This window comes from Panulirus ornatus, chromosome 29, assembly GCF_036320965.1.
Source record: "Panulirus ornatus isolate Po-2019 chromosome 29, ASM3632096v1, whole genome shotgun sequence".
Lineage (NCBI taxonomy): Eukaryota > Metazoa > Arthropoda > Malacostraca > Decapoda > Palinuridae > Panulirus > Panulirus ornatus.
Window position 1 is genome coordinate 13,220,886 of NC_092252.1, and position 19,525 is coordinate 13,240,410.

The following is a 19,525-nucleotide window of genomic DNA, read 5'->3' on the forward strand; positions in this document are numbered from 1 at the left end:
ATTACCAGCAGCAGCAAAGTGTTGTCACAACATTGTATAATACACACAGCCTAAGCGTTCATGCGTTTGTTTGCCACTTTCTCGTGGCCAGGATGTGAAGGTAAGCACCAAGAGATCCAAAATTCGATGGTTGGTGCCTCACAAACTGGGCCTCGAACGCACGCTGGCCTTGAATGTCGTTCTGAAGCCACCAAAGGCCGCTGTTCAAAAGCCTTGCAAATTAGACTTAGTTCAGTGTAATCAGTCAAATCAGGCGAGGTAGCTTCCTCGAATTATAACAAGTGGGGGGGGCCACTGGATCAAGGGTACCAGAGCCTAGCCTTATGGGCCGATAAACAACGCCTTTCAAACTTACGTAAAAACCTCTTGTGTTTTTTATAAAAGTCTTTTTTTCCCCCGTGTAGCTAAGGTTACCAGAGCCAACAGCAGTAGTAATAATAATAATAATAATAATAATAATAATAATAATAATAAATAATAATAATAATACCTGCTTGTTGAATCATTGCAGCAAGAGGCTGAAACTAAACCTCACGAACCGGGGGGAAAAAAAGAGTGAATGTAGAGACAACGTAACAGCAACAGCATTACCAACACCCCAGATCTGCACCAGCAGCACGAACAGCACCACCAACACCACTACCACCTGCATCAATTGTAGTACTGACAACAGTGGCAGCAGAAGCAGCAACAGAAGTGTCAGAAATACAAGCAGATCTGGCAGCAGCAGTTACACCAACGCCAGTTGTAACACTCCCATCACCGACAGCTTAAGTAACAGAAACAACAGCGAGTGACAGCCTAGCCACAACATAAACAACATCACCACAGAAGCGAGACCACCATCACCAGCAACAACAGTTGTTGCTGTATCGGCAACACAACCCACTGTCATCATCATCCTAGTGGAATCCCAATCACCCATCAGGCTCTACAAGTTCTCACTCGCTCGCCATCAACAACCCATTACATCTGACAACTACCAAGGCCACATACGGAGGAGGATCAATAAACACTGTACAAACTGGCCAACATGCACGTGCGTATGGTCTTAATCTACCCCCACCCGCCTTTCCCTCCCCCCACAAGAGGTGCACATGACCACGAATTTTCTGGAAGCCACACTTTAATATGCATCGCTGCCAAATCTGAGAGGAGTAGAGTAATATTATACAGCGTTGCCGCGGCCGCGCGCGCCAGACACACCCACGCCTGCAGTTATTGGCAGGCCAGTTTTCACTCTAAGTTTTCCACACCGCCCACCCCCGCCTCCCCCTTAAAGAATTTCCCGTCCTCCCGGGTCGCGCTGGTGTTTCCTCGAGAGTTAGCAAGTGGTTCGCCGTTATCCCCGTGATAACCAGAGCCGTGCCCCACGGTGTCCAGTGTCGCAGACCACACAACCCATTACGTAACACTGTGGCCAAGACATCAGGCGCCACCAGACCCCATCACCAACCCTCATCCCCCGGCCACCACCTCCTCCTCCACCACCACTGCAACCAATAACACATCACCAACCCAAACCCCCCACCCACCCCAATCCTCTCCACCACCAACAGAATTATCCCCCTCCCCCCACCACAATTAGAATTATCAACCCCCAGGGCACTTCCTTCCCCACCCGCCACCACAAACACCACCCACCCCTGGGCACCACCACAACCCACTACCGATGCCCACCACAACCACAGCCTGGTAGCACCACACCTCACAAGCACCAGAGCCCACTGCCACAACCCACCACTGTAACATAACTGTATACCACCTACACCAGGCCAATCTCACTACCAAACACCACTTACCACTAGAATCACTTTACCGTGCCACTTGAGTTACTTTAATATAAAGGCGTCTGGAGATAACAGAATCACTCGTTACTTTACAGTGAAGTAACTGGCTACATGTTTAACGTTCAACTTGTGCTACATTACACTGCCGTCAAGGAAAACGAAGTCCCTTCACTGTGACGTCGAGCCGGAGGGAGATGCTTGGCCGTGCTGTCGCTGAGGTTACTGGTCGCGTCCTCGTTAAGGCCGTGTTGTGTTGTCGTGTCGCCATAAGTGGTACTCTGCAATCTCATCGGTCGTTGTCTCTGGAGACGACTTGAGCCAGATCACAGCACCGGATCCACTCCTACGTCACCACTTTTTTTTTTTCTTTTGTCACTACAATTGTTTTGATTTGTCGTCATTAATGGCTGGTGATGTGTTGTCACTGCTGGTGTTTTGTCCTGTCGATAAACTTATCTTGTGCCGCCACGGCGGCTTTTTCATCCAGCTAAAAGTTTTATTTTTTCCTCGTCACTGCTGGTGTGTCTTTTTCTTCCTTCGTCACTGCTAATGTGTCTTTTTCTTCCCTCGTCACTGCTAACGTGTCTTTTTCTTCCCTCGTCACTGCTAACGTGTCTTTTTCTTCCCTCGTCACTGCTAACGTGTCTTTTTCTTTCCTCGTCACTACTAATGTGTTTTTTCTTTCCTGGTTACTGCTCATGTGTCTTTCTTTCCTCGTCACTGCTGGTGTCTTTTTCTTCCTTTGTCACTGATGTGTCTTTCTTTCCTCGTCACTGCTGGTGTCTTTTTCTTCCTTTGTCACTGATTATGTGTCTTTCTTTCCTCGTCACTGCTGGTGTCTTTTTCTTTGTCACTGATGATGTGTCTTTCTTTCCTCGTCACTGCTGATGTGTCTCTTCCCTTGTCACTGCTGATGTGTCTTTTTCTTTCCTCGTCACTGTTGATGATCCGTCGTTCCTCGAGGTTTCTCGTCGTCTTCGTCACTTGCTGCTGGTTTGGTCGTGGCGTTATTGTTTCACTGAGGCCGTCTTATCGAATCTTTCCTTGTGTTTGTGACCGCTGCTGTTTTGGTGTGTTGCCAAAGTGTTTATGTGGTCGTGCTATCACTGCTGCTGCCTACTCGAGCCGTCAGTAAAACATTCTCGTCGTGTTGTCAGTGTTGGTGATATACGGTAGCAATACACTCGAGCCCTCTGGTTGTTGGGTCACCACAGTGTTTCCGCTAAGTTGTTCACAGTCGTGGTACTGCTGCAGCCGCGTCTGTCGTGGTGACTTTGGAGAAGCATCGTTGCGTCGTCTTGGAGACTTGTGTTTTTTTTTTTTTTTTTTTTACGTCGTGTCGTCGTTGTTTTATGGCTGATTTACGACAGCACACTCCCACTCTCATGCTTCTCATGCAGCGTCAGCTCATGATGACGGATCATGAACCACTGTTCTTGCCAAACACACATTTATCTATGCACAATCACGGCTCTGGCTTGAACACATGGCATTCCATGTAATACTTCAAAAGTAGAACAGGTGCTGAAAAACACTAATCATAACTGGCTCTGTGGCAAGCTTAATGGAACTGGTGGCACCGGTAGGTCTACGTGGTGTGTGTGTGTGTGTGTGTGAGATCTTGGGGGTCAGGTAGGAGCCCCTGGTATTGGTGCGTCCGACAGTCGGTGTGGCGAACATGGACTCCACCGTCCCCCCCCCCACCACCACCACAAACACACATACACACACACACACACTTGCCACGTCTACAAAGGATCTGACGATCCTCGAATCCTAGCGATTTTGATTTCGACTTGCGACTGTCCTGGTCCTCCGAAAGCGCAGCCCAAAAAACCATTATTTCAGACTACGTAAATAGCCACCCACTGTTCGTCTTCACCGGGATACAGAAGTAATCAGCCAGTAACATATACTCACAGTTTCTCAAAGTTGTGCCAAATTCAGACGAAATGTGTTTCACAATCCCTGCCCACGTTAACTTCCCCTTGCGTTGCAGAAGGCGCCGAAAAGGGGTTGGATATCCACCCCTCCTGGATTACTCTACGAACGAAGGAACTTAGGAAAGAGCCAAATGAGCTTGGGAGTGCTCACGAACGGCACAGACGCACGAATGAATGAATGGTCCTGCCTACACCTGCATCAACATAAAGGTCAAAGATATATATGTTTATCCTCTCTCTCTCCACCCGATGCTCCACATTTCTGACCTCTTCTACCATCATCCCACCCTCACCAGGAACCAGGGGTCTGCTGCTACCTGCCTTATTTTCCAAACCTTCCGATATGTAGAAACTGTAGAAAATGGGGGTTAATGCGCAGCGCGCCGGTTTTCGACGAGGCGCGCATCTGAGCCAACTGTGTCATGACGTCACTGCCGCTGGAACGGTTGACGAGAACCAGTCCAGATCTGTATTTCTGGCGGAGACGACGATAAAGATAATACTTTCTTATCTGACCTCGTTCAGCGAGGAAGATTCTGGACCGTAAAGGACCTGCAATGTTGTGTTTTGGTCAACACTGTGTTAACGAAGATGCATATAACGAAGAGAAACCATTACCGGTACGACTACGCACTTGGTTGACGTGGAAGGAGAGAGAGAGAGAGAGAGAGAGAGAGAGAGAGAGAGAGAGAGAGAGAGAGAGAGAAGAGAGAGAGAGAAAGAGAGAGAGAGAGCATGAATTCAAAGTGGTGCGCGTGATCTAGTAATTGCAGGAAATCCACAGAAAAAAATATCTTTTCCAGTGGATTTCCTGCAATATATATATATATATATATATATATATATATATATATATATATATATATATATATATATATATATATACCACACGGACTCACCTGGACACTCGCCACACCATACTGACTCACCTGGACACTTGCCACACCACAATGACTCACCTGGACACTCGCCACACCACACTGACTCACTTGGACACTCGCCACACCACACTGACTCACTTGGACACTCACACCACCACACTGACTTACCCGGGCACTCGTTATATTCCCGTGTGTTACCAACAACATACAGACTCAACCTGGACAACCTCGAGACGACAAACGGGGCATCATAATGCTAGGCGGTTAGGAGGACGTGTTAGGCCTGATCAAGCTACGTTATCAAATGTTCCGTCCATCCTGAATGGTAAACGTATTCACTATATATATATATATATATATATATATATATTATATATATATATATATATATATATATATATATATATATCAGAACACAGAACAGGACGAAAGTGGCTAAAATGAAATTAATGAGTCGACTTGCGGATGATATCTGCACGTACATAAATCTCAGATTACATTAATAAACGTTATTATCTTGTGTCTACAACATCGATTACATTACATTGTAGTCTATTACTCAAGACGGGACTGATGATGATATTCGTTTATCTATTTACATTTATTCGGAGATCAATTTCTACGAGAGAAAAATCTTCCCGTACTTCGAACAAAATGGAATTTTGAAATTCTTATGGCGAAAGTCATCATTAGGTCAAGTGCAGACGACACAATCGAACTTGAAACAGCACAATGGAATGAACTTTTAAGGTAACTACATATTAACCAGCGAGGCCGGGGTCGGGGGGTAATCCGTGGTTGGTTACACAATTTACGACAGGCAAGAAGGAATCATTATGGTAATCTGGTAATCATAAAATGAGGTACATGGCTCTTTTGAGATACTCTCTTATGATAAGATTACATTCCTACCACGTAGTAATTGATTACCAGCAGCAGCAAAGTGTTGTCACAACATTGTATAATACACACAGCCTAAGCGTTCATGCGTTTGTTTGCCACTTTCTCGTGGCCAGACTGTGAAGGTAAGCACCAAGAGATCCAAAATTCGATGGTTGGTGCCTCACAAACTGGGCCTCGAACGCACGCTGGCCTTGAATGTCGTTCTGAAGCCACCAAAGGCCGCTGTTCAAAAGCCTTGCAAATTAGACTTAGTTCAGTGTAATCAGTCAAATCAGGCGAGGTAGCTTCCTCGAATTATAACAAGTGGGGGGGCCACTGGATCAAGGGTACCAGAGCCTAGCCTTATGGGCCGATAAACAACGCCTTTCAAACTTACGTAAAAAACCTCTTGTGTTTTTTTTATAAAAGTCTTTTTTTCCCCCGTGTAGCAAAGGGTACCAGAGCCAACAGCAGTAGTAATAATAATAATAATAATATAATAATAATAATAATAATAATAATAAATAATAATAATAATACCTGCTTGTTGAATCATTGCAGCAAGAGGCTGAAACTAAACCTCACGAACGAGGGGAAAAAAAGAGTGAATGTAGAGACAACGTAACAGCAACAGCATTACCAACACCCCAGATCTGCACCAGCAGCACGAACAGCACCACCAACACCACTACCACCTGCATCAATTGTAGTACTGACAACAGTGGCAGCAGAAGCAGCAACAGAAGTGTCAGAAATACAAGCAGATCTGGCAGCAGCAGTTACACCAACGCCAGTTGTAACACTCCCATCACCGACAGCTTAAGTAACAGAAACAACAGCGAGTGACAGCCTAGCCACAACATAAACAACATCACCACAGAAGCGAGACCACCATCACCACCACCAGCAACAACAGTTGTTGCTGTATCGGCAACACAACCCACTGTCATCATCATCCTAGTGGAATCCCAATCACCCATCAGGCTCTACAAGTTCTCACTCGCTCGCCATCAACAACCCATTACATCTGACAACTACCAAGGCCACATACGGAGGAGGATCAATAAACACTGTACAAACTGGCCAACATGCACGTGCGTATGGTCTTAATCTACCCCCACCCGCCTTTCCCTCCCCCCACAAGAGGTGCACATGACCACGAATTTTCTGGAAGCCACACTTTAATATGCATCGCTGCCAAATCTGAGAGGAGTAGAGTAATATTATACAGCGTTGCCGCGGCCGCGCGCGCCAGACACACCCACGCCTGCAGTTATTGGCAGGCCAGTTTTCACTCTAAGTTTTCCACACCGCCCACCCCCGCCTCCCCTTAAAGAATTTCCCGTCCTCCCGGGTCGCGCTGGTGTTTCCTCGAGAGTTAGCAAGTGGTTCGCCGTTATCCCCGTGATAACCAGAGCCGTGCCCCACGGTGTCCAGTGTCGCAGACCACACAACCCATTACGTAACACTGTGGCCAAGACATCAGGCGCCACCAGACCCCATCACCAACCCTCACCCCCCGGCCACCACCTCCTCCTCCACCACCACTGCAACCAATAACACATCACCAACCCAAACCCCCCACCCACCCCAATCCTCTCCACCACCAACAGAATTATCCCCCTCCCCCCACCACAATTAGAATTATCAACCCCCAGGGCACTTCCTTCCCCACCCGCCACCACAAACACCACCCACCCCTGGGCACCACCACAACCCACTACCGATGCCCACCACAACCACAGCCTGGTAGCACCACAACTCAAGCACCACAGCCCACTGCCACAACCCACCACTGTAACATAACTGTATACCACCTACACCAGACCAATCTCACGACCAAACACCACTTACCACTGGAATCACTTTACCGTGCCACTTGAGTTACTTTAATATAAAGGCGTCTGGAGATAACAGAATCACTCGTTACTTTACAGTGAAGTAACTGGCTACATGTTTAACGTTCAACTTGTGCTACATTACATTGCCGTCAAGGAAAACGAAGTCCCTTCACTGTGACGTCGAGCCGGAGGGAGATGCTTGGCCGTGCTGTCGCTGAGGTTACTGGTCGCGTCCTCGTTAAGGCCGTGTTGTGTTGTCGTGTCGCCATAAGTGGTACTCTGCAATCTCATCGGTCGTTGTCTCTGGAGACGACTTGAGCCAGATCACAGCACCGGATCCACTCCTACGTCACCACTTTTTTTTTTTCTTTTGTCACTACAATTGTTTTGATTTGTCGTCATTAATGGCTGGTGATGTGTTGTCACTGCTGGTGTTTTGTCCTGTCGATAAACTTATCTTGTGCCGCCACGGCGGCTTTTTCATCCAGCTAAAAGTTTTATTTTTTCCTCGTCACTGCTGGTGTGTCTTTTTCTTCCTTCGTCACTGCTAATGTGTCTTTTTCTTCCCTCGTCACTGCTAACGTGTCTTTTTCTTCCCTCGTCACTGCTAACGTGTCTTTTTCTTCCCTCGTCACTGCTAACGTGTCTTTTTCTTTCCTCGTCACTACTAATGTGTTTTTTCTTTCCTGGTTACTGCTCATGTGTCTTTCTTTCCTCGTCACTGCTGGTGTCTTTTTCTTCCTTTGTCACTGATGTGTCTTTCTTTCCTCGTCACTGCTGGTGTCTTTTTCTTCCTTTGTCACTGATTATGTGTCTTTCTTTCCTCGTCACTGCTGGTGTCTTTTTCTTTGTCACTGATGATGTGTCTTTCTTTCCTCGTCACTGCTGATGTGTCTCTTCCCTTGTCACTGCTGATGTGTCTTTTTCTTTCCTCGTCACTGTTGATGATCCGTCGTTCCTCGAGGTTTCTCGTCGTCTTCGTCACTTGCTGCTGGTTTGGTCGTGGCGTTATTGTTTCACTGAGGCCGTCTTATCGAATCTTTCCTTGTGTTTGTGACCGCTGCTGTTTTGGTGTGTTGCCAAAGTGTTTATGTGGTCGTGCTATCACTGCTGCTGCCTACTCGAGCCGTCAGTAAAACATTCTCGTCGTGTTGTCAGTGTTGGTGATATACGGTAGCAATACACTCGAGCCCTCTGGTTGTTGGGTCACCACAGTGTTTCCGCTAAGTTGTTCACAGTCGTGGTACTGCTGCAGCCGCGTCTGTCGTGGTGACTTTGGAGAAGCATCGTTGCGTCGTCTTGGAGACTTGTGTTTTTTTTTTTTTTTTTTTTACGTCGTGTCGTCGTTGTTTTATGGCTGATTTACGACAGCACACTCCCACTCTCATGCTTCTCATGCAGCGTCAGCTCATGATGACGGATCATGAACCACTGTTCTTGCCAAACACACATTTATCTATGCACAATCACGGCTCTGGCTTGAACACATGGCATTCCATGTAATACTTCAAAAGTAGAACAGCTGCTGAAAAACACTAATCATAACTGGCTCTGTGGCAAGCTTAATGGAACTGGTGGCACCGGTAGGTCTACGTGGTGTGTGTGTGTGTGTGTGTGAGACCTTGGGGGTCAGGTAGGAGCCCCTGGTATTGGTGCGTCCGACAGTCGGTGTGGCGAACATGGACTCCACCGTCCCCCCCCTCCACCACCACAAACACACATACACACACACACACACTTGCCACGTCTACAAAGGATCTGACGATCCTCGAATCCTAGCGATTTTGATTTCGACTTGCGACTGTCCTGGTCCTCCGAAAGCGCAGCCCAAAAAACCATTATTTCAGACTACGTAAATAGCCACCCACTGTTCGTCTTCACCGGGATACAGAAGTAATCAGCCAGTAACATATACTCACAGTTTCTCAAAGTTGTGCCAAATTCAGACGAAATGTGTTTCACAATCCCTGCCCACGTTAACTTCCCCTTGCGTTGCAGAAGGCGCCGAAAAGGGGTTGGATATCCACCCCTCCTGGATTACTCTACGAACGAAGGAACTTAGGAAAGAGCCAAATGAGCTTGGGAGTGCTCACGAACGGCACAGACGCACGAATGAATGAATGGTCCTGCCTACACCTGCATCAACATAAAGGTCAAAGATATATATGTTTATCCTCTCTCTCTCCACCCGATGCTCCACATTTCTGACCTCTTCTACCATCATCCCACCCTCACCAGGAACCAGGGGTCTGCTGCTACCTGCCTTATTTTCCAAACCTTCCGATATGTAGAAACTGTAGAAAATGGGGGTTAATGCGCAGCGCGCCGGTTTTCGACGAGGCGCGCATCTGAGCCAACTGTGTCATGACGTCACTGCCGCTGGAACGGTTGACGAGAACCAGTCCAGATCTGTATTTCTGGCGGAGACGACGATAAAGATAATACTTTCTTATCTGACCTCGTTCAGTGAGGAAGATTCTGGACCGTAAAGGACCTGCAATGTTGTGTTTTGGTCAAAACTGTGTGTTCACGAAGATGCATATAACGAAGAGAAACCATTACCGGTACGACTACGCACTTGGTTGACGTGGAAGGAGAGAGAGAGAGAGAGAGAGAGAGAGAGAGAGAGAGAGAGAGAGAGAGAGAGAAAGAGAGAGAGAGAGAGAGAGAGAGAGAGCATGAATTCAAAGTGGTGCGCGTGATCTAGTAATTGCAGGAAATCCACAGAAAAAAAAAATCTTTTCCAGTGGATTTCCTGCAATATATATATATATATATATATATATATATATATATATATATATATATATATATATATATATATATATATCTTCTTTTTCTTTTAAACTATTCGCCATTTCCCGCGTTAGCGAGGTAGCGTTAGGAACAGAGGACTGGGCCTTTTTTGGAATATCCTCACCTGGCCCCCTCTGTTATATATATATATATATATATATATATATATATATATATATATATATATATATATATATATATATATATATATCATAGACTAAAATAAGCATGATGCCTACACCCGCATGCGTCTCCCACCATTCGCCTTAGTCGTGGCGAAATACGTGTCTGGGCCGGTGATCCATCACCAACACCCTGACCCGTGAATATAAAAATGCGAGGCTCCGCCGCCTTTGAAATGCATCAGTTTACGTCCAGGAATGAACTCCAACGTGCAGCAGCAGCAGCAGCAGCGAGGCCATAAGGCTCACCACAAACCTACGTAAAGAGAGAACAAGTTGAACACTTGACCCTGGGTGACCCCTTATTTCCCTCCAGCACGTCAGTACGACCCACGACACTGAGGTTACGACCATCGGGCACGACGGCACGACCCTCGAGCCTGACCTCATGATGGCTGATCCTTTGACCTAACCGTGACGGATCACGTCTGAGGTCACGCCACCAGACTCGTGGTTCTGAGCGTTCTTGTGTGTGCACGGAGTACAGTGCCGCGCGTCACGAAGCGGGTCCTTACCGTAGATGATGCAACCACTCTCTCTCTCTCCCTCCCATCAGTGCGACACTCACCTCCAGGACAGTCGTACTTACCCCTACACCACAACACACCATAACGCCCATGTTTAACGCCACCACGAAACACAGCACGACACACGGATGTGCACACTCCGACCACCGCAAACCAAATCTTGGACCACTTCAGACCCATATCTTGGACCACTTCAGACCCCGCTGGACGATGTAGATCCACACGTAGTGAAGCGAGGCTTCCACAAAACCCAGAGAGTGATGATGCTCTGTAGCAAACTACACGTCTCCTGCAGCGTGCAATATGTTACTGCTGTCCACGTCCTCTAACTCGACAATATTTTCCCATTCGCCGTCAACGCTACCACCGCGAAACTCGATGCCAGGCATCACGTAACCCGTAAAGTGTGGTATATGTGGCAGGAAGGTCCCGAGGAGTGGGAGGGTGAAGCTCTGCACGTTATCACGTGGAGCTCTGGTAAGGCAGAACTCGCATGGTAACCCTATACGTGGAGCCCAGGGTGACCGAACACACCACACACACACACACACCGCTGGGACCCAGAGCCTGGACCGCTGGGACACCACTCACAGCAACCAACACCTCCATAACCTGCCCCTCCAAATTCCGTAGACAGTGATTCCTCTCAACTTCAGGAGGATGTATAACCCAGTGCAACCATTATGGGAGGAGGCGGCACCACTGGTGGATTCAATTAAGAAATCGTTACCCTCGAAGACTGATGGTGCGGTAGGAGAGGCGGAAATTGCTGCCATGTGGGGTCTGGGGCGGCCCACATTTCTCGGAAATCCCCAATTCTGAAGGTGACCACAACGCCAAGGACCGTCCTCGCAGGGTTCTGGAAGAGAGGATCTCGAAGACATTCATTGTCTTGTCCTTAGCGACGAGCAGGGTCGCCTCCGTCTGTTGAGGGTGTTGGTTTTGATGGATCAGCAACGTAAGACATAGTCGCGATCCGCAGACCACCTGTCACATACAAGAGTCAAGTCTGTTAATTGCGGTCGTCGCTCCAGGGGTGTGGTAAATCCTTTATGTGATCATGATGAGAGGAAAAAAAAATCAAAGACACGTCAAAGTCGGCGATTTCTTGCCCGCCCTTCTGCTGTCTGCACCATCATGAGTACAAACGTAAGCAGACAGTTTGGAGATAAATATTTATATCAGAGATCCTCATTTCCACCTTAATGTAATCAACTACCAATGAATTTTCTACTTCCTTAGAGAAACGACACAGTAATAAAACTTCATGAGCTTCTAATGTGTGGTATTCATATATTCAGAGTGTGTCCCAAAGAGCGGATGATTACCAATCTTTTCTTGGCCTTACAGATCAACAAGCTCCGAAACACCAATATAACCAGCTACCTTTCTGGATCTGTCAACCAAGACTTGTGTAGTGCCGTCAGGCGATACAAAGATGTGCAACTAGTGCAGATTTCCGGGCAACGCCATCTCGCAAACGTTATGGCAACACACCCTCCCAGACTCGTGCCATTCTACATGGCAGAAGTTCGGGAAATACCATCCCAGTAGGCGCGTATAGCCTTGAATGGGCTTCCCCAAGGCGTACAGCTTTCACCACGTCTGAACATCTATTCAAATACTACCCGTTCGTTTTGGTACTTTAGAACAGACTAAGAGATTTCCACTCCCTGTGGCCGACTGTGATGGGGTTTTGTTAGTCAGGAGCAGAGTGAATGTTAACTTCCACCGACGAACTCCAAGTTTACGTATGGACCGAGTTTGATGGATCTATGAGCTTCGGTGTCAGTCTCATCTTTCTATCAGATAAAAGAGTAAAACTTTTTTTTCCAGAAACAGAAGAAAAAAAAAGAATTTTCAGTACATAAAACACTATTATGTACAGACAGTGAAGCGAGTATACTTCGATACTTTTTGTGAGCGGATGCAGTCCTACCATCCATCCCGGACACTTTAATGGCTTTATGTTATGGGTGCGCGGTGAGAGGTACACACACGAGCCTTTGTCTTCCACCAGAGGCAGAGGTCACAGGGATAGATGATGCCTCCGACGCCCTAACCTTCACTGTCAAAAGAGGAACTCTCTCTCTCTCTCTCTCTCTCTCTCTCTCTCTCTCTCTCTCTCTCTCTCTCTCTCTCTCTCTCTCTCTCTCGGGTATAATGCCTCTCGTTTGCAACGCTCTGTAGTTTTACTAAGGTGCTATTTTGTACGACGTCTTTGCACTAGCTAATAGCCATATGTCCCTACACGATAACCTACCAATCCAACTGTGTAAAATATCCTGAAATACAAGGCCCTAAAGTCTACTACTGTGATATTCCCTATCTGCATTGAGAAATGCCATGAAGGGTTCAAAAGCCACAAAAGGCAAGGTTGAAGCACAGGATCAAGGGATCCCAACAACAGTTTCTTCGTAGCACTGTGCCCAACCCAGACGTACACACTACATCGGGATTAGCTAGACAACATCTCGTGTCTGTATCTCCACTCGCTGGGTGATTACATGCATTCGTGAACCACATGGCAATTACATGATACAAAAACATGCTGATGTTTCCCCATGTTTTATGTGCGTGTGTTTGGGGAACATCATCATTCTACATTCTTGTGAGATTGTGGCAAACCAAGACTTTTCCTTCTTCTTGGAAGGAGGCGTTGACACATCCCATCCCTAAGATGGGTGACCGTGCTGACCCCGCTTACCATCGTCCTGTTGCTTTGACATTCACCATTTCCGAAGGCTTTGAAATCCCTCCTCAACTCCCGTATCCTTTAGACATCTTGAATTTCACAGTCATCTCTCTCAACTCCAGTATGGCTTCCGCAAGGCGAGATCCACTGGTGATATTCTTTCCCAATTTCCTAACGTCTGGTCGTCATCCCTATATGATTTGGGAGAGTCTCGTGCAGTTGCTTCTGACATATGCAAAGCTTGTGACAGGGTGTGGCATCGGGGATCTCATCTCTAGGCTCTCCTCTCTTTTGGCTTCCCTCACTCACTTTGTTCCTTCATAAGCAACAGCTTCTTCTCCTGCCGATCTATCTCTGTGGTTGCTGATGGATCAGCCTCCCTCCTCTTCCCCATCAACAGCGGCGTACTTCATGTTTCTGTCCTGTCCCCTACACTTTTCTCTACTTTTTTATCAACGATTTCGTCTCTTCCACCGGTAACGTTTATACAAAAGACTGATTCATCCTTGTATGGTATACTGCTTTCACATCTGGGGTGGATCTAGCTCGCCATCATTACTCGACTGGGTTGAATCGAGAGCTGTCCGACTCATAACTTCAAAACTTAACCCTTTTGCCCTACGCAGCAATGTTGGTTCACTTTCCGTTTTCTACAGGCATTACTTTGTTTTTTTTTTTTTTTTTTTTGCTCTCGAGAGTTGGCTGCTTTTGTGCTAGCTAGGGTGGTAATAATTTTCTTAAAAGACACTCACCAAAAACCGTATGATTCTGCGAGTGTGGGATATACGGCAAGACAGTCATGTTGAAAAGAAGGAGTGGAAGCCTTGCAATAATTAGTGAGGCGGAGCAGCTAGAGAAGACGGGAGTGCACAGGAGTTTGTTTAGAAATAGGGTGACAGGTAAAAGCTCGAAATACTGAGCTGTGAATCTACCGAGCATACCTGGCAAGGTGGGTGTGCGGGCGGTAGGTGACAGAGAATGAACTTCAGGGTACGGAAGGAGCGGTGTAAGTTCAGGAGGTGGATGATGTGACCTAGGAGTTTGCTGTGAAGATTTTGCGTGAGAAGTACTTACAAGACGAGAGTGAACCGTGTGTGGCATTTATGGTTCTGGAGAATGATCATGACTGGTATGAGAGAGAAGCCTTGTGGAACGTAGCACGATCACATGGGGGGGGGAGAGAGAGAGAGAGAGAGAGAGAGAGAGAGAGAGAGAGAGAGAGAGAGAGAGAGAGAGAGAGAGAGAGAAATGCCGAGTTACTAAATGCAATGAGGTTTTACCAAGACAGTAAGGTGAGTGAGCGAGTAGAAAGGGAGGAGGGTGAATTAGTCCTCGTGAGAGCAGGTCTGGTTCGTGTTCGTGTGATGTTACCTTGACTGTTTAATCTTCTTTATGGGTGAGGTGGTGAGGGAGGTAGACGCTAGATGTCTTCGAGCAAGGTGCAGGTTTGAGGTGTGCAGGAGGTGAGGGAGCGTGAGAGGTGAAACCAGGGCCGGCTTGCTAATAACGCGGCTCCCGTGGCAGACTTAAGACTGAAACTTCACAAACTGGTGACGAAGTCTGGGAGAATGCGAGAGAGAGTCGAGAGTGAATGTGAAAAAGAAAAGTGAGGTAATGAGGTGCAGCACGGGAATGAGACACGATACTTCGAGTCGAAGTTTGAATGAAACGGACAAAGAAATGCTTTAGCTATCTGTTAGTGGACGTGAAAGCGGTTGGGACAATGGAGCCTGGAGTGAATCGGAGGGTGGAAGAAGGGGGATGAGTTCCTAAGTGCAATTAAGGAACGTGTGAAAGAAGAGCTCGGTGTCTGTTTGGGCAAAGATAGCTATGTCCGAGGCGACAGCCGACCCAACAGTGTGGCAAGGATGTTGTTACTCTTGAAACCTTGAATGGAAAACAATTTAAGAGGGTGGAGGCTGTAAGGTGAGAGGCGTGCACAGGACAGACCAAACAGGACTGACGAGTATAGAGGGGGGGGGGGGGTTAACGTACTGTCACTGGGCTGAACGAAGACATTTTATCCGGTCAAGGTAAATCACAGAATATTCTGTGAGGCTTGGCGCTTTGGACATTAGGCTCTGGTTTCGGAACATTATCATACATGACAGCCTAAGATGATGAGCGCAAATGAGGACATTGTTAGCTTGTTTCCCTGAGGCTATCTCGCCGAGGCTGGAGAGGCAATTAAATGGAAAAAAAAATAAATGTTTTAATATCTAAAGCACGGCAATTCGGTTCGTGTATGAAGGCCAGGCGCTTAGCCATGCTATCACACACAAGGGATATACCGTCATGCTTCGTGTCGTACTCGTCCTACTCAAAGGTCGTAGCGTCGTCGTGCTCAAGGCTCGTACCGCCGTGCTCACGGGGGGTCTGGGAGCCTCGAGGACACTGAAGACTTGCCGAGGGAGGTTCTCGCACGAGACGTCACCGTTGGTAGACTCTGCCAACCACTGGCCAGACCAGCGGTGAATAACAAAAATACTCCGGCCTTGGCCACCGTGTGTGACCAAGTGAACCAACGAGGGAGACCGAAGCCCCGAACCTGTACCGCTCCGCATCAACCAGCTGAGCACCAGCCACGGCTCAATGTCGACCAGGTAGGTGGTCGCTACACCTAGCTGTCGACCAGACTGTGGGTTTAGTACATAACCCTTACAGACTCGCCGACGAGGTATGTCAACTCAGGACGCCAGGAACTACAGCACAAATCACTCTTCTAATCGTCCGGTGATGAAAAGTAACAGTGAACACGTTCGGATTGCCACTCTTTGCCCTTTCAGGCGGTGGCAGTTTCGTGCGGTGGACGATTCTCCCAGAAACAAAATCACAATCAGTCAAACCTTCACGTTGGGAGTTACCTGTCTCATTACGCATGTCACACAGATGCCAGCAGCGTCTCCGGCACCAAAAAAACCTTTCCTTTTGACATCAGATCCTTCACCACGAAGACAAGACCCCCCTGAACACGACGGTACGACCCTTGAGCACGACGCTGCGACCCTCGAGGACAACGGTACGACCGGAGAGTCGTGCCTCCGTAGTCAACGGGCTAAAGGTCCACTTCCTCGGACGCAGTTTGTCGTTCCACAAAATCGAAAACATTCGCCGATGCACCACATCCAAAACTCGAGAGCAGACCTCCCTAGGAAAAAAAAAAAAATATTCCATAATGGTTCCTTACCTTATGTGAAGGAAAACCCTGGCCAAGCTCTTCCCACAAGCGACACTTGCTTCTTTGTCTCCGGAGTGGCTGTAAAAAAAAGTGAGTGGAGCGGCGAGCCCACAGCTGCTGCTGCTGTTGTTGGTGCGAGTCCCACCTGCTGCTCTGGCCTTCATACGCGGCCCGGGAGGCCAACACAACTTCCTCCACAAATCTGAAATGATATTTCTATATTACACAGTTTATATGTATCATTTTTTTTTATATATATATCATAAGTCTGTCAACATTTATAAACGCGAATACGAGACGCTTGATTGCTATTCGTGATCACTATTTGCGTATGACACTCGTATTTCCCCGTCACTCACACCTTTACGCATGTCTCTATTTCCTGTACGTGTATCCCATTCCCACCACACACACACACACACACACAAACACACACAGCCCACGCACCCATTTATCGACCAACACAGAGGAAGATGAACACCTGAGTTGAGTGTGGGCCGAGGGCCGCACCTATGATTCTAGTGTGTGTGTGTGTGTGTGTGTGTGTGTGTTACCAGACTCCGCCTGCATGTGGCTACACCGCGAGTGGATATTCACTTACGATGAGGATGTATCGTTGTCAATGGAAGGAAAGGAACATATAATTTCATCAAGGAACTTCTCACGCCAAGCAACTTCATCAGTTCCCTGCTACTGGATGTAGCGCCATCAGAAGCCCAGTAGAAGGATACTGGGTTTATATATATATATATATATATATATATATATATATATATATATATATATATATATATATATATTTATATATATCGTATGTTTTGGACAATCACATGTTTACCAAATGGCGTCCTAGCTTCGTCTCTTCGATGTATATCAACTGACTGTTATATTTCTCTCTTGTGTCTCCCCTGATGATGTGATTATTACACGAAAGTGCACTTGGGAACTTTTCGTGTTTCATTTTCCCCGTGGACTCACAGGAAAATATATGTATGGAGGAAAAAAAAAAAAAATAACACGTCTTATTCACAACCAAGTCAAGTCAAAAGAGCAAACCAATAATGCGACTCCTTTGCACACAGCCAAGCCCTAGCTGCCACGCACTAATGTAACGAAACCAAAAGCCTATCTTCAACAGCCAGCCATGAACTAACTAAGATTACTTAAAGGTGCGTCAACCGTATTACATTCTATCCAACACACACACACACACACAGTGTACACACATACGACTCTCGCCATACCCGGTGCTCAGGCCCCAATACCACCACAGCCTTTCATTTTTTTTTTTCTTCCAGAGGCGAGACATCCAAGGTTCTCTCATCAGATATGACCCCTACCTCACACTGCTATTCATCCCGGTTACAGCCTCGACCGTTCAGACATCCCCACCCTAAGCCTTCCTGGAAAATCCTTTTACCTTAACCTCTTTTTAGAAAGTGACAGGAGAGAGAGAGAGAGGGAGGTATTCCAGTCTCCCGCTCAAGGTTTTCCTTTTTTTTTCTTCGTAAGAACCGTGTTTAGTGGTAAACAGTTTACACACAAACACATACAATATAGTATATATATATATATATATATATATACACGCTACCTTGCTAACGCGGGAAATGGCGAATAGTATGAAAGAATATATATATATATATATATATATATATATATATATATATATATATATATATATATATATATATATATCATAATTACATTAAAAGCCTTTCAAACAAAGGATCCTGGTCTTTATCCAGGACCTCCTTTCCAGGGACTCCTGCAGTCCAAGGCTGCGCTACACTCAGCTGCTGAGCGAGGATGGACTCTTCTGAAGCGAGTCCTTTGACAAGACTGTTACGTTAAGTGATGATGACAGAACCTCGCTAAATGGTGACTTTTCATTCGTGTTGTACCCTCACGCACGCAGTGTTCACACACACACACACACACACACACACACATATATATATATATATATATATATATATATATATATATATATATATATATATATATATATATATATATATATATATATATATACAAACACACATATATAGCGCCTGGCAAAGATCAGGTCAAAGGTCAGGCACATCAACCTCCCAGGGTTGTAAAGTCTTGCTTAAGAAACTCGCTCGAGAGAGAGTTCAGTCTCCTCAGCTGTTCTCTTCTCCATCCACACACACCCCGCCGATCATTTTCACGCCTCCCTCTACCTTTCAATCATTCCTCCAACTTCTCAGATGAAGAAAGAGAGCAGCTGACCACGAACACGTGCACACACATGTGTTGCCAAGTGTCAAATCTGATGGCGATTACGTCGGGCGGGACACCAAGGCGTGAATTTATACCACCATGGAACATTAGCGCGCCTCGCCATGGTGGCTTCAACCGTCGCCTCCACAAAATTATGCATTCTGACGACGCTGATTTAAACATACGCTGTACCACTGCCACTGGTGACACCTCGTATGCCATCCACACACTTTTTCATTCTGAATCTAACTGATCTATAATAAATTGTACGTACACACACCAACAAATTTATATATATATATATATATATATATATATATATATATATCTTAGAACGCGGAATGCTGAGTACTGAGTTTGGTAAAGTTTTGAAATAAATTTAGAGTAAATTTAATAAAGCATAGTATTATTTATTCGATAATTACATAAGTTCAAAAGGATGGTTTTTCAGACTCCTTTCCGGACTGAGTCATCACTCGTGGAGCGAGGACTTCTGAACGACTTGAACTTTTGTGTCAAACTTAAATGGTGATTTTCATGTGTACCTCGAAGTGCAAACTCAC

General features: G+C 46.4%; 1 protein-coding gene across 9 annotated transcripts in view; it reads right to left on the minus strand.

Moving 5' to 3' along the window:
• Oatp74D (Organic anion transporting polypeptide 74D) overlaps nucleotides 1–19,525 on the minus strand; it is a 494,863-nt gene that overhangs the window by 261,487 nt on the left and 213,851 nt on the right. For all 9 annotated transcript variants that reach the window (XR_011714762.1, XM_071679231.1, XM_071679230.1 and 6 more), the window contains one exon: nucleotides 16,725–16,917. The gene's annotated coding sequence lies outside the window, so the exon portion shown is untranslated. The remainder of the gene's footprint in view (nucleotides 1–16,724; nucleotides 16,918–19,525) is intronic.